This window comes from Stegostoma tigrinum, unplaced genomic scaffold (assembly GCF_030684315.1).
Source record: "Stegostoma tigrinum isolate sSteTig4 unplaced genomic scaffold, sSteTig4.hap1 scaffold_123, whole genome shotgun sequence".
Taxonomy (NCBI): Eukaryota; Metazoa; Chordata; class Chondrichthyes; order Orectolobiformes; family Stegostomatidae; genus Stegostoma; species Stegostoma tigrinum.
Genome location: NW_026728072.1, coordinates 603,641 through 615,377, shown reverse-complemented (window position 1 = coordinate 615,377; position 11,737 = coordinate 603,641). Strand labels below are relative to the sequence as shown.

Sequence of the window (11,737 nt, the reverse complement as noted above, 5' to 3'; positions counted from 1 at the left end):
GTGCATGTAAGAATTTAACCAAGGATTAACACCATTGAAGAACTGGTATTTGTGCCAATGCACCAAACCTGCAGATGAAAATGCAGTGTCCAGTTTGATTGCAAACTGCAACAACCACCAGTTAGTAACATGATCAATGGAAATATCTGAATGCCTGCTGTTGTGATCTCAAGCATTTACCTGCATCGAGTGAAATCCACCACCATAGTTCTGTTGCATCGTTGGCCACCTCGCAATCGGTGTTGCATAGTCAACATCATTCCTTGACAATGCTTGAAGCAAGGCATAAGCAGTGGTTTCCACAGTCATCGCAGAAGCCTATGCTGCTTCAATTGGATATGGCTTCTCGTCCTCCAACAATGGAGGCTTTCCAGTTACCGACATCAGAATCTGTCATTTGAGAAAGGGATTAGCTGAGAATAAAGTTTACATCATATAGATTTTTGTTTGCATTTCACCAACACAAGAATGGTTTTCTGGTCAAGATCCACCATTGTCTCACCACTGATGTCTATAACATTCTCCATACTTCCCGCTCAGTGATGGGTCCTTTTGTTTGGGAAAAATAGGCACCTTCGAATGCAAATGAATCAAGGTGAGCTTTAGTTTCTCATCAGGCTACATGGCAGTTATTACAAGATGTTACGAACAAAAGGTGAAGAGGCAGATGAAACCATTCATCGCATCAGTCTGGATGATCTTCTTGCCCTCATCCTGAGGAGGCATCACAGATCTTTACTTACACGCAATTCAAGTTATTTCATGCAATGACAAGACTGAATGTTCTGGATACTGCAAATGCCATGGCACCTGGCAGCATCCGACAAACTGTATTGGAACAATGTGCCCCAAGGTCAGCACACCAACAGTAAATGTTATCCAGTACATTTTTAAACACTTGCGACACTCACATTTCAGAGAAAGATGACCTATCATGTAATAGTCAGACAAATTGTGCTGACCAATTATGGCCTCAATGTATTCTCAATCATCAGCAAAGTAATGCAACATCTGGATGACAGTGCTGTCAAACAGCTGCACACTAAGGTTCAGTTTACTTTTCGTCATGCCACACTTCTCGTAACCTCATTCAGGAGTTACCACAAATATGATCAGCGATCCTGAGCTTGAAAAGGAAGGAAAGTGCAATCTGTCATTTCCACCAAGCCAACTTCTGATTGAATGTGGTGTGAAGCAGAGGAATAGAAAATTGAGTCAGTGGCATTCATTGGATACCTGCACTGGTTGAAGTCATGTCTTCATTTGAACCAAATTGGAGACATGAATGTTCATTGAATATTGTCCAGGTGTCCAGCAGAATTCATGACTTTTCCAACAGTGAAATCAACAATGAGAAAATACAGTGAGACTTGGACAACGATCAGGCTGGGCCTGATAAACGATAAGTAACATTTGCACCACACAAGTGCTAAGCAGCAATCAGCTCCAACAAGAGAGAATATGACCATATCACAAAATTCCATGTCCTTACCTGAACATCATCCTTACATTTATTTTTAAATGTACAAGTGCTATCCAAGCCATGCAAGGCTATGCGCCAGGTGTTGGAAATGAGGTTAGAAAAATTCACTGCTTCTCTTTGACTGTCACAGAATCCGTGAGCTTAAGAATTTCATTCTCCTGTATTGTGGACTACTGAGGTGCTTGGCTATCCACTTCATCAAGGTTAACACTGATCTAAAACTAAACTGGGTCAGTTATCTAATCAGCAGGAGCCAGGTCCGTGGTACAAACCGCCCTGCTGTGGAACAGGGTCAGGCAAATCCAAGTGAGTGATTGTGGTTGGAGGCTCATTCGTTGGGGGCATGGTGTCTGTCGCCACATTTGAGACAGCAGGGCTGTGTGTTGCTTCCCTGGTGCAAAGGTCAAGGACATCTCTGAGTGGTTGCAACAAATTCTTAAGGGGGAGGGTGAGCAGCCAGAGGCCATTGTCCACATTGGTACCAATGACGTAGGAAGAAAGAGGGATGTGATCCTGTGGACTGTGTACAAGGAGTTAGCAAAGAGGCTGAAAGGCAGGACCTAGAGGGTAATAGTTACTGGGTTACTACCAGAGCCACATGTTCGTGAGCTAAATTATACAAAGATAGGTGAGATGAATGCATGGTTAAGGAGCTGGTACAGGGGCCAGGGTTTCAAGTTCATGGATAACTGGGTCCACTTCTTCGGCAAGGGGTGACCTGTGTAAGAGGAATGGGTTGCACCTGAACTGAACGGGAACAAATATCTTCACACGGAGGTTTGCTAGTGCTACTTAGGATGATTTAAAGGCTGGCAGGCAGCTGGAAACGAGAGCAGCAGGTCAGCAAGTCGATGAATTGATAGCAGGTACATGTTAGGACCAATAAATCAGAAAAGAATGGCAGTCAGACACAGGTACATGAACATGATGGCACAAACAAGCTGACCTATGTTTCTTTCACTGCAAGGAGTATTATAGCTCAGGCAAATGAGCTTAGAGCCTGGATCAGTACATGGGACTCTGATGTTGAGGCCATTACATGGGTTTGGTTGAGACAGAGACCGGACTGGTTGCTCAATGTTCCAGGGTTTCATTGTTTTCGAGAAGATAGAGGGGAAGGTAAAAGAAGGAGGTGCTCTCATAACCTGTGGGAAATGTGACATCTGCACCCAGAAAGGACATTCTGGAGGGCTTGCCCACTGAGGCAATATAGGTAGCATTCAAAAATAAGATAGACACAATCACTCTGATCAGATTAAACTAATAGCCTGCTCCCCTGTTGCCACTGACACACTGAGGAACAAATATGCAGGCAGCTCGTGAAATGATGCACTAACTCAGAGTTGCCACAGTCAGTGAATTTAACCTCCACGGTATTGACTGGGACTCCCTTACAACAAGAGTTTAAATGAGGCTGAATTTGTTAAGTCTATCCAAGAGAGTTTCTTGACACAGTATATGGATAGAAGATGGGCCATGCTGGACTTTGTCCTGGTCAGGTAACTGGTGAGAAGGGTGGGAAAGCATTTTGGAAATAGTGATCACAACTCCTTCAATTTTAAGATTGCTATGAAGAAGGATAAGTCAGGACCTTGGGGGAGAGTAAATTATATCAATTTTAGGTAGGAGCTGGGGAGTGTTAATTGGGGGGAGCTGTCACATTTGCCACATGGGAATTGTTTAAAGGCCTGCTTATGAGTTTAGGATCAGGAAGGAGGAAGGACAAGGATGGCAAGGTAAAAGACCCTTGGATAATTGGGGAGGTTGTGAAGTTAGTCAAATGGGCAAAAAACAGAAATATGTCAGGTTTTGGAAGCTAAAATCGAACAGGGCCGACATAAAGAAAGCAGAAAAAGAAAGGGTGATGAAATGACCTTGGCAAGGAGGGTTAAAGGAAATCCCAAGGCATTCGATGCATACATCAAAAACAAGGGGATAAATAGTGAGAAAGTAGGACCATTCAGGATAAAGGAGGGAACTTGTGTACGGAAGCAGAGGATATGAGCAAGATCCGAAATGAGGACTGTGCATCACTATTCACTCAGGCGAAGGGTGTGGAGGATAGTGGGATTTGTGTGGAGCATGCTCATATGACAACAGCATTTTGAGATCAAGAAAGAGCGTTAAGGTGGATAAGTCCTCAGGACCCAATGGTATCTACTCAAGGATTTTGAGCGAGGTGAGAGAGGAGATTGTCGGGGCATTCAGCAATATCTTTGTATCCTTGGTAGCCACTGGAGGGGTACTGGAGGACCAGCAAGTTGCTAAATGTTCTTCTTCTGTTCAAGAAGGTAAATAGGATCAATCCAGGAAACTATAGACTAGAGAGTCTCTCATCGTTCATTGGGAAGCTATTGGAGAGAATTCTTAGGGATTGTATTTACCTGTATTTGGAACAGCATTGCCCAATTAGGGACAGTCAGCATGGCTTTGTGCAGGGCAGGTCATGTCTAACTAACTTGATTGAATTTTTTGAGGAGGTAACTAATGTGATCATTGAAGGTAGAGTGGTGGATATTGTTGACATGGATGTTAGCAAGGCTTTCAACAAGGTGCTTCACCGTAGGATCATCCAGAAGATTAAGATCCATGGGGTCCGTGGTCACTTATCTGCTTGGATTCACAACTGGCTTGCCAAGAGAAGGCAGAGGGTGGTGGTAGAAACGTGCTTTTTAGGCTGCAGATCCAGGACTATTGTGTTCTGCAGGGATCTGTACGGGGACCTCTGCTGTTGTGGTATATATATAAAATGACTGAGGTGACAAGATAGATGGATGGGTTAGTAAGTTTTTAGACGATAGAATGATTGGTAGAGTGGTAGTGAGGGTAGAAAGTCATAAAAGGATACAGAAGGATACAGATCCGTTGCAGAAATGGCAAGTGAATTTTAATCCATTAAGTGTGAAGTGCTCCACTTTGGGAAATTAAATGTTAAGGAAAAATATACAGTTAATGGCAGGACCCTGAGCAGCATTTGTGTCTACAGGGATCTTGGGATTCAGTTCATCGCTCCCCGAAAGGGGCCACACAAGTTGATAGAGTGGCAAAGAAGACGCATGGCATGCTTGCCTTTGTTAGTTCGGGAATCGAGCACAAGAATCAGGATGTCATGTTCCAGCTTTAGAACACTTTGGTTAGGCCTTAAGTATTGCACTCTGAAGAATTGTATCCAATTCTGGTCGTCATGTTACAGGAAGGACGTGGAGGTTTTGAATAGGGTGCAAAAGAGGTTGCCTGGATTTGAGGGCTTGAGCTAGAAAGGAGAGGCTGGAAAGACTCAGACTGTTTTCTCTGTAGTGGCAGAGGTTGAGGGAAGACTTGATAGAGGTTTACAAATTTGTGACATGCATGGACAGATTCTGACTGTAACCCTTCTCCCAGATTTGAAATGTCTAAAACTGGGGGCATGTATTTAAGGTGAGAGCAGGAAAGTTCAAAGGAGATGTCAGAGACAATTCTTATATACAGAGAGTGGTAGGAGTCTGAAAAGCACTGCCGGGGTGGCTGTGGAAGCAGATACAATAGGGCCGTTTAAGACACTTTTATATACGTACATGAATATACAAGGAATGTAGGGATATGAATCAAGGACATTCAGAAGGCTTTAGCTAAATTCGGCATCATGTTTAGCACAACATTGCATGCCAAAGGGCCTGTTCCTCTGCTGAAGTGTTCTTGGATCTATGTTAATCAATGTGACTGGAACCGGAGATCAGAGACAATAGATTCTACAGCAAGTAACTCACTTTGGACTTCTCAACATCTGTCCACTGCCGATAAACTCCAAATCCGGGTGTCAATGAAATACTCTTCACTCAGCTGAACGAGTGCGACTCCGACAACACTATCGATAAACGACAGCAATGCAGTCAAATCATCCCACTGATTGATCCCCCTTCTTACGTAAGGATATAGGAAAACAGGTAGGCCATTCAACCCTTCAAACACTTTCTACCATCCAATGAGATTATAACTTAATTGCGGCCTACCTCCATATTGCCTTTGGTCCATATCCCTCAATACTGTTTTTCCTTTCGGTCGAACTGAAAATTTACAATTAACAATGGATCGAGAATGAACTGTTGTTTGAGATGGGGAGTTACAACGAGACAATGCACCAATTCATCAAACTCCTTCCACAGTACCTGATAATTGTGTGAACCCTACCACCCAAAAATATTTAAACAGCAGCTCCAGAATCTGCATGTTCCCTGTCAAAATCAGCAGAATCCTGGATCTGGAACTGTATGACTGTTACTTCATTTCCACTGAGTAAAAGCAATTCATCTCCTGTCCTCAGTATTTCATTAATATATTCATACCACGTGCATTGCAGCTATTCAACAGGCCAATTCTCCACAACCTTCTCAACAGCAATTCTGGATGGATAGCAAATGCAGCCCAAGAAAGCAACATCAATGACATGCTCGTGAATTTTAAAAATTATCATGACAATATTTGCGGATTATAACAAATCTCAGACTTCATGACGTCAAAAAATCCATTCTCCCCCTCTCCCCACTGCTTGGATGTGCATTCATGATTGTGATTTACAAAGAACAGCAACTAATTTGAAACAATTCACTTGCAAAAATAGAACAAAAATCTAGTTTTGTGCAAAACCGATGCGAAACAGATAGTAGCGGATCGCGAAGGGGACTGTTGGAGAATGCAGAATATAGACAGATTGGAGAGTTAGGAGGAGAAATGGCAGATGGAGTTCAATCCGGGTAAATGCGAGGTGATGCATTTTGGAAGATCCAATTCAAGAGCGAACTGTACGGGAAATGGAAAAGCCCTGGGGAAAATGGATGCACAGAGAGATCTGGGTGTTCAGGTCCATTGCACCCAGACGGTGGCAACGCAGGTCAATAGAGTGGTCAAGAAGGCATACGGCATGCTTTCATTCATCAGACGGGGTACCAAGTATAACAGTTGGCACGTCATGTTACAGTTTTATGGGACTTGGGTTCACATTTGGAATATGGCGTACAGTTCTGGTCGCCACATTACCAATAGGACGTGAATGCTTTGGAGATGGTGCAGAGGAGGTTCACCAGGATGTTACCTGGTATGGAGGGCACTCGCTCTGAACAGAGGTTGAGTACATTGGGATTATTTACATGAGAAAGACGGAGATTGAAGGGGGGGACCTGATTGATGTCGACAAAATCATGAGAGGTATAGACAGGGTGGATAGCAAGAAGCTTTCTATCTCAGAGTGGGGGGACTCAATTACTAGACGTCACAATTTCAAGGTGAGAGGGGAAAAGTTTAAGGCATATGAGTGGAAAGTTCTTTATGCAGAGAGTCGTGGGTGCCTCAAACGCGTTGTCAACGCAGGCGTTCGAGGCGGCACAATAGCGTCATTTAAGATGTATCTAGACAGAAACATGAATGGGCAGGGAGCAAAGGGAACAGATCCTTGGAAAATAGGCGACAGGTTTACATAAAGGATCTGGAATGGCGCAAGCTTGGAGGGCCAAAGGGCCTGTTCCTGTGCTGTAATTTTCTTTGTTCTTTTCCTCTTTGAAACAGTTTGAAGGCTGGCTATCAGCTAGACAACAGCAGCGATCCCTGGGATTCGTCATTAGAAACATGAAGGAGTTTCCAACATCAATTGGACAGAGAGCATATATGAAGATTCAAGTCACTATTTCATCTACAACTTTCCACTCACACCGGTGAAATGCCCTTTCAGAACTACAGTGCATGTTAGTCCAGAACATGCTGCACTCAAGCCACTTCCATTTTTCCACTTCCTGAACTACAATTTGATCCCTTCATTTCCTGGTTTGTTTGCTTTTATGTTTTTCTAGTCTTGAAGATTTCTACAGTACAAATTTACAGTTGCCCTATTATAGGAAGGATATTTTTAAGCAAGAGTGGGCACAGAAGAAATTTACCAGATCGTTGCTGAGCATGGAAGGTTTCAGTGATAAAGGAAGGTTGGGTCAGCTGGAACTTTTTTCACTGGAGCAAAGGGGGATGAAAGGTGACCTGATCGAGGTTAATAAATAGGACAAGGCTGGAGGGATATGGGCCACGAAGAGGCAGTTGGGACTAGTTTAGTTTGGGATTATGTTGGACCTAAGGGCCCATTTCCACGCTGTACAACTATGACTCTATAAAATAGGCTGACAAGGTCAAGTAACACATACCGTACCAAAACGAGAAAAAAAAGCACAGCATCCCCCTCAAATTACATCTCACCACAGGACAAGTTAAGGCCAGGCTACTACATAGAACAAACATCAACACTGCATCTCAAACCTCCAGTGGAATTGAATAGTTTTGCATTTATCTTGATAAGTCAAACCACATTCTGTTCTCCAACCCTCTGGTACTTCCCTTGTGAGAGGAATTGAAAAACTGGTCAGGGCCACTGAGATTTTCTTTCTGAGGTAACAAGGTGCAGAGCTGGATGAAAACAGCCGGCCAAGCAGCATCAGAGCAACAGGAAGGCTGACGTTTCAGGCCTAGACACTTCTTCAGAAATGGGGGAGGGAGAGGGGGTTCGGAAATAAATAGGGAGAGAGCGGGAGGCGGATAGAAGTTGGATAAAGGAAAAGATAGGTGGACAGGAGACAGACAGGTCAAAGAGGCAGGGATGGAGAGCAGGTGGGAAGTTAGGGAGCAGACAGGGCAGTCCAGATAGGACGAACAGGTCAAGGGGGCGGGAAGAGGTTAGTCGGTAGGAGGTGGGGGTGGGGCTTGAGGTGGCAGGATGGAATAGGTGGGTTGGTTTTGGGTTGCGGGAGCAGGAGGGGAGATTTTGAAGCTTGTGAAGTCCACATTGATACCACTGAGCTGCGGGGTTCCCAAGCGGAATATGAGGCGCTGCTCCTGCAATCTTCCGGTGGCACTGCAGGAGACCCAGGATGGACATGTAATCTGAGTATTGTGAGGGAGATGTGAAACGGTTCGCGACTGGTAGGTGCAGTTCTTTCGTGCATCGGTGACTTGCAAAGGTCCCGAAGCCTCCGCTTGGTTTCCCCGATGTAGATGGGGCCACAATGGGAACAGTGAATACAGAATATCACATTAGCAGATGTGCAGGTGAACATCTGCTTGATGTGGAATTTCTTCTTGGGGCCTGGGATGGGGGTGAGGGGGGAGGTATCGAGGCAGGTGAAGCACTTCCTGCAGTTGCAGGAACAAGTGCCGCGTGTACGGGATGCTGGGGGGGAGTGTGGAGTGCATAAGGGAGTCAGCTAAGGGTGGGGAGGGAAAAAATGTCTTTGGTGGTGGGGTCAGAGTGCAGATGGCAGAAGGGGTGAGGGGTGAGTTGTGGGAAATGCGGGTGACCCGCTCGAGGGTGTTTTCGACCACTGCGGGGGGTCGGGGGGGGGGGGGGGGGAGTTGCGGTCCTTGAAAACTAAAACTTCTCTTTCAAATCCTCCCACCTCCTACAGACAAAGTGGGTGGCCAGGGTATCCCCATGGGCCCAAGCTATGCCTGCCTCTTTGTAGGTTACATGGAACGATCCCTCTTCCATACCTACACTGGCCCTAAACCCCACCTCTTCCTCCGTTACATTGATGACTGTATCGGCGCCACTAATGTGGTAGCTGCATCCGCTGTTCCCATTGTGGCCTCCTCAACATCAAAGAAACCAAGCGGAGGCTTGGGGACCGCTTTGCACATCACCTATGCTCACTTCACACTAAACAACTCCCCCTCGCAGTCTTCAGATGACATGTCCATGCTGGGCCTCCTGCAGTGCCGCAATGATGCCACCCGAAGGTTGCAGGAAGGGCACTTCATATTCTGCTTGGGAACCCTGCAGCCCAATGCTATCAATGTGGACTTCACAAGCTTCAAAATCACCCCTCCCCACAACTGCATCCCAAAACCAGCCCAGCTCATTCCCGCCTCCCGAACCTGTCTTTTCTCCCTCCTATCCCCTCCTCCCACATCAAGCCCCACCACCATCTCCTATCCTCTTGATCTTTGGCCTTGATCTTTGAGTCCTCATTTTCTACAGATTTAGTACCAGAGGGCTGCAAATGTTGTGCCCTTGTTCAAGAAGGGCAGGAGAGATGACCCAGGTGATTATAGACCAGTGAGCCTTACGTCTGTTGTCGGAAAAGTTTTGGAAAGGATGAGAAGAGATTTAGGATTTCTAAACATCAAGCAAGCACCAATTTGATTGGAGATCGTCAACATGGATTCGTCAAGGGCAGGTCGTGTCTCACAAACCTCACTGAGTTTTCAGAAGGTGACCATTCATGTGGACGAGGGAAGGGCCGTTGACGTGGTGTACACGGTCTTCAGGAAAGCCTTTGATAAGGTTCCACGTGGTCGGCTATTGGAGCAAATATGGACGCATGGGATTGAGGGACATTTAGCAGTTTGGATGAGAAACTGGCTTTCTGTAAGAAGGCAACTAGTGGTGGTTGATGGAAAATATTCAGCCTGGAGTCAATTCGCTCGTGGTGTGCACAAGGATTTGTTTTGGGACCACTGCTGTTTGTCATTTTTATAAATGATTTGGATGCAGGCACAGGTGGATGGATTACTCAGTTTGCAGGTGACACTGAAGTTGGTGGAGTGGTGGGCAGTGTGGAAGAACGTCGCAGGTTGCAGGGAGACTTGGATAAACGGCAGAATTGGGCTGAAAGGTGGCAAATGGAGTTCAATGTGGATAAATGTGAGGTGATTCACTTTGGGAAGAATAATAGGAAGGCAGAATACTGGGTCAATGCAAAGATTCTGGGCAGTGTGGATGTGCAGAGGGATCTTGGTGTCTATGTACATAGATCCCTGAAAGTTGCCACCCAGGTTGATGGTGCTGTTAAGAGGGCTTACAGTGCGTTAGGTTTCATTGGTAGAGGGAATGAGTTCTGGAGCCAAGATGTCACACTGCAACTGTACAAAATGCTAGTGCGGTCTCATTTTGGAATATTGCGTGCAGTTCTGGTCGCCCCATTACAGGAAGGATGTGGAAGCATTGGAAAAGGTGCAGAGGAGATTTACCAGGATGTTGCCTGGTCTGGAGCAAAGGCCTTATGAAGAAAGGCTGAGGGGCTTGGTCAGTTCTCATTGGAGAGGAGAAGACTAAGAGGGGATTCAAGAAACACATAAAAGATGATCAGAGGATTAGATAGGGTGGACAGTGAGAGTCTTTTTCCGAGGACGATGACATCAGCTGGTTGAGGGGGCATAGCTACAAATTGAGGGGTGATAGATTTAAGACAGCTGTCAGAGGCAGGTTCTTTCCTCAGAGAGTGGTAAGGGCATGGAACGCCCTGCCTGCCAATGTAGTTAAATCAGCCACATTAGGGGCATTTAAACAGTCCTTGGATAAGCATATGGATGATGAAGGGATAGTGTCGGGGGATGGGCTTCGATTAGTTCACAGGTCAGCGCAACATCAAGGACCGAAGGGCCTGTTCTGCACTGTATTGCTCTATGTTCTAACTCCCCACCTGCACTCTTCTTCAGTGGTTCCATCCCCGCCTCTTTGAACTGTCTGTCTCCTCTCCACCTATCTTCGATCCGCCTCCACTTCTCTCCCTATTTATTTCAGAATCCCCTTCCCCTGCCCCATTTCTGAAGAAGGGTCCAGATTCAAAACATCAGCCGTCCTGTTCCTCTGATGCTGCTTGGCCTGCTGCGCTCATCCAGCTCTACACCTCCTTACCTCAGATTCTCCGGCATCTGCAGTTGCTACTATCTCTGAAGAGATTTTCTTTCTCTTCTCCCACAGCAGTCTTGGAAACAACACATCTGGGCGTGGGGATTTGTTCACTTTTAAACCAGCCAAAAATTTCAGTTTCACACTGCATCTTCCTGCTTTATAGACATGAATGCTTCTCCTTGAAGGGAGAGCCGATGGGAGGGACTTGTCTACTGTATCAATGCCCTTCAGTTCCGAACACAGATTGCTCCCTCACCCCGTGTACACCCCGGTTTCTAATTGGCGCTACTCTTTCCCTGGTTATTCTCCTGCTTCATGTACCTGCGGAATATCTTGATATTCTCTCCAATATTGGCCACCACCGTTTCTTCACACTTCGTTTTTATACGCCACTAGTCATCCATTCATTTGCTTCCTTCGCACTTGTCGTAAACATGTCCTGAACATTCCTCAAGATCCAGGGTTTTCCAGGCTTGTCGATGATAAATTTCACCCAAAATGGAATGGCCTTTACTCTCCCAGTTCCTTTCCTGGACGTATCTGACTATTCTGCTGCAGATTCGCCCTCAAGTAACTTCACAAAATATTTTACCCAGATCCTGCCTTGTTTA

The 11,737-nt window shown here is 45.6% G+C and overlaps 1 long non-coding RNA gene across 1 annotated transcript in view; it reads right to left on the bottom strand.

Annotated features, from left to right (window-relative positions):
- Positions 1-222: 222 nt before the first annotated feature.
- Positions 223-11,737, bottom strand: part of LOC132207689 (uncharacterized) — a 53,715-nt gene continuing 42,200 nt past the window's right edge. Inside the window, exon 3 of the long non-coding RNA XR_009443706.1 lies at positions 223-390. This is a non-coding gene — a long non-coding RNA (uncharacterized LOC132207689). The remainder of the gene's footprint in view (positions 391-11,737) is intronic.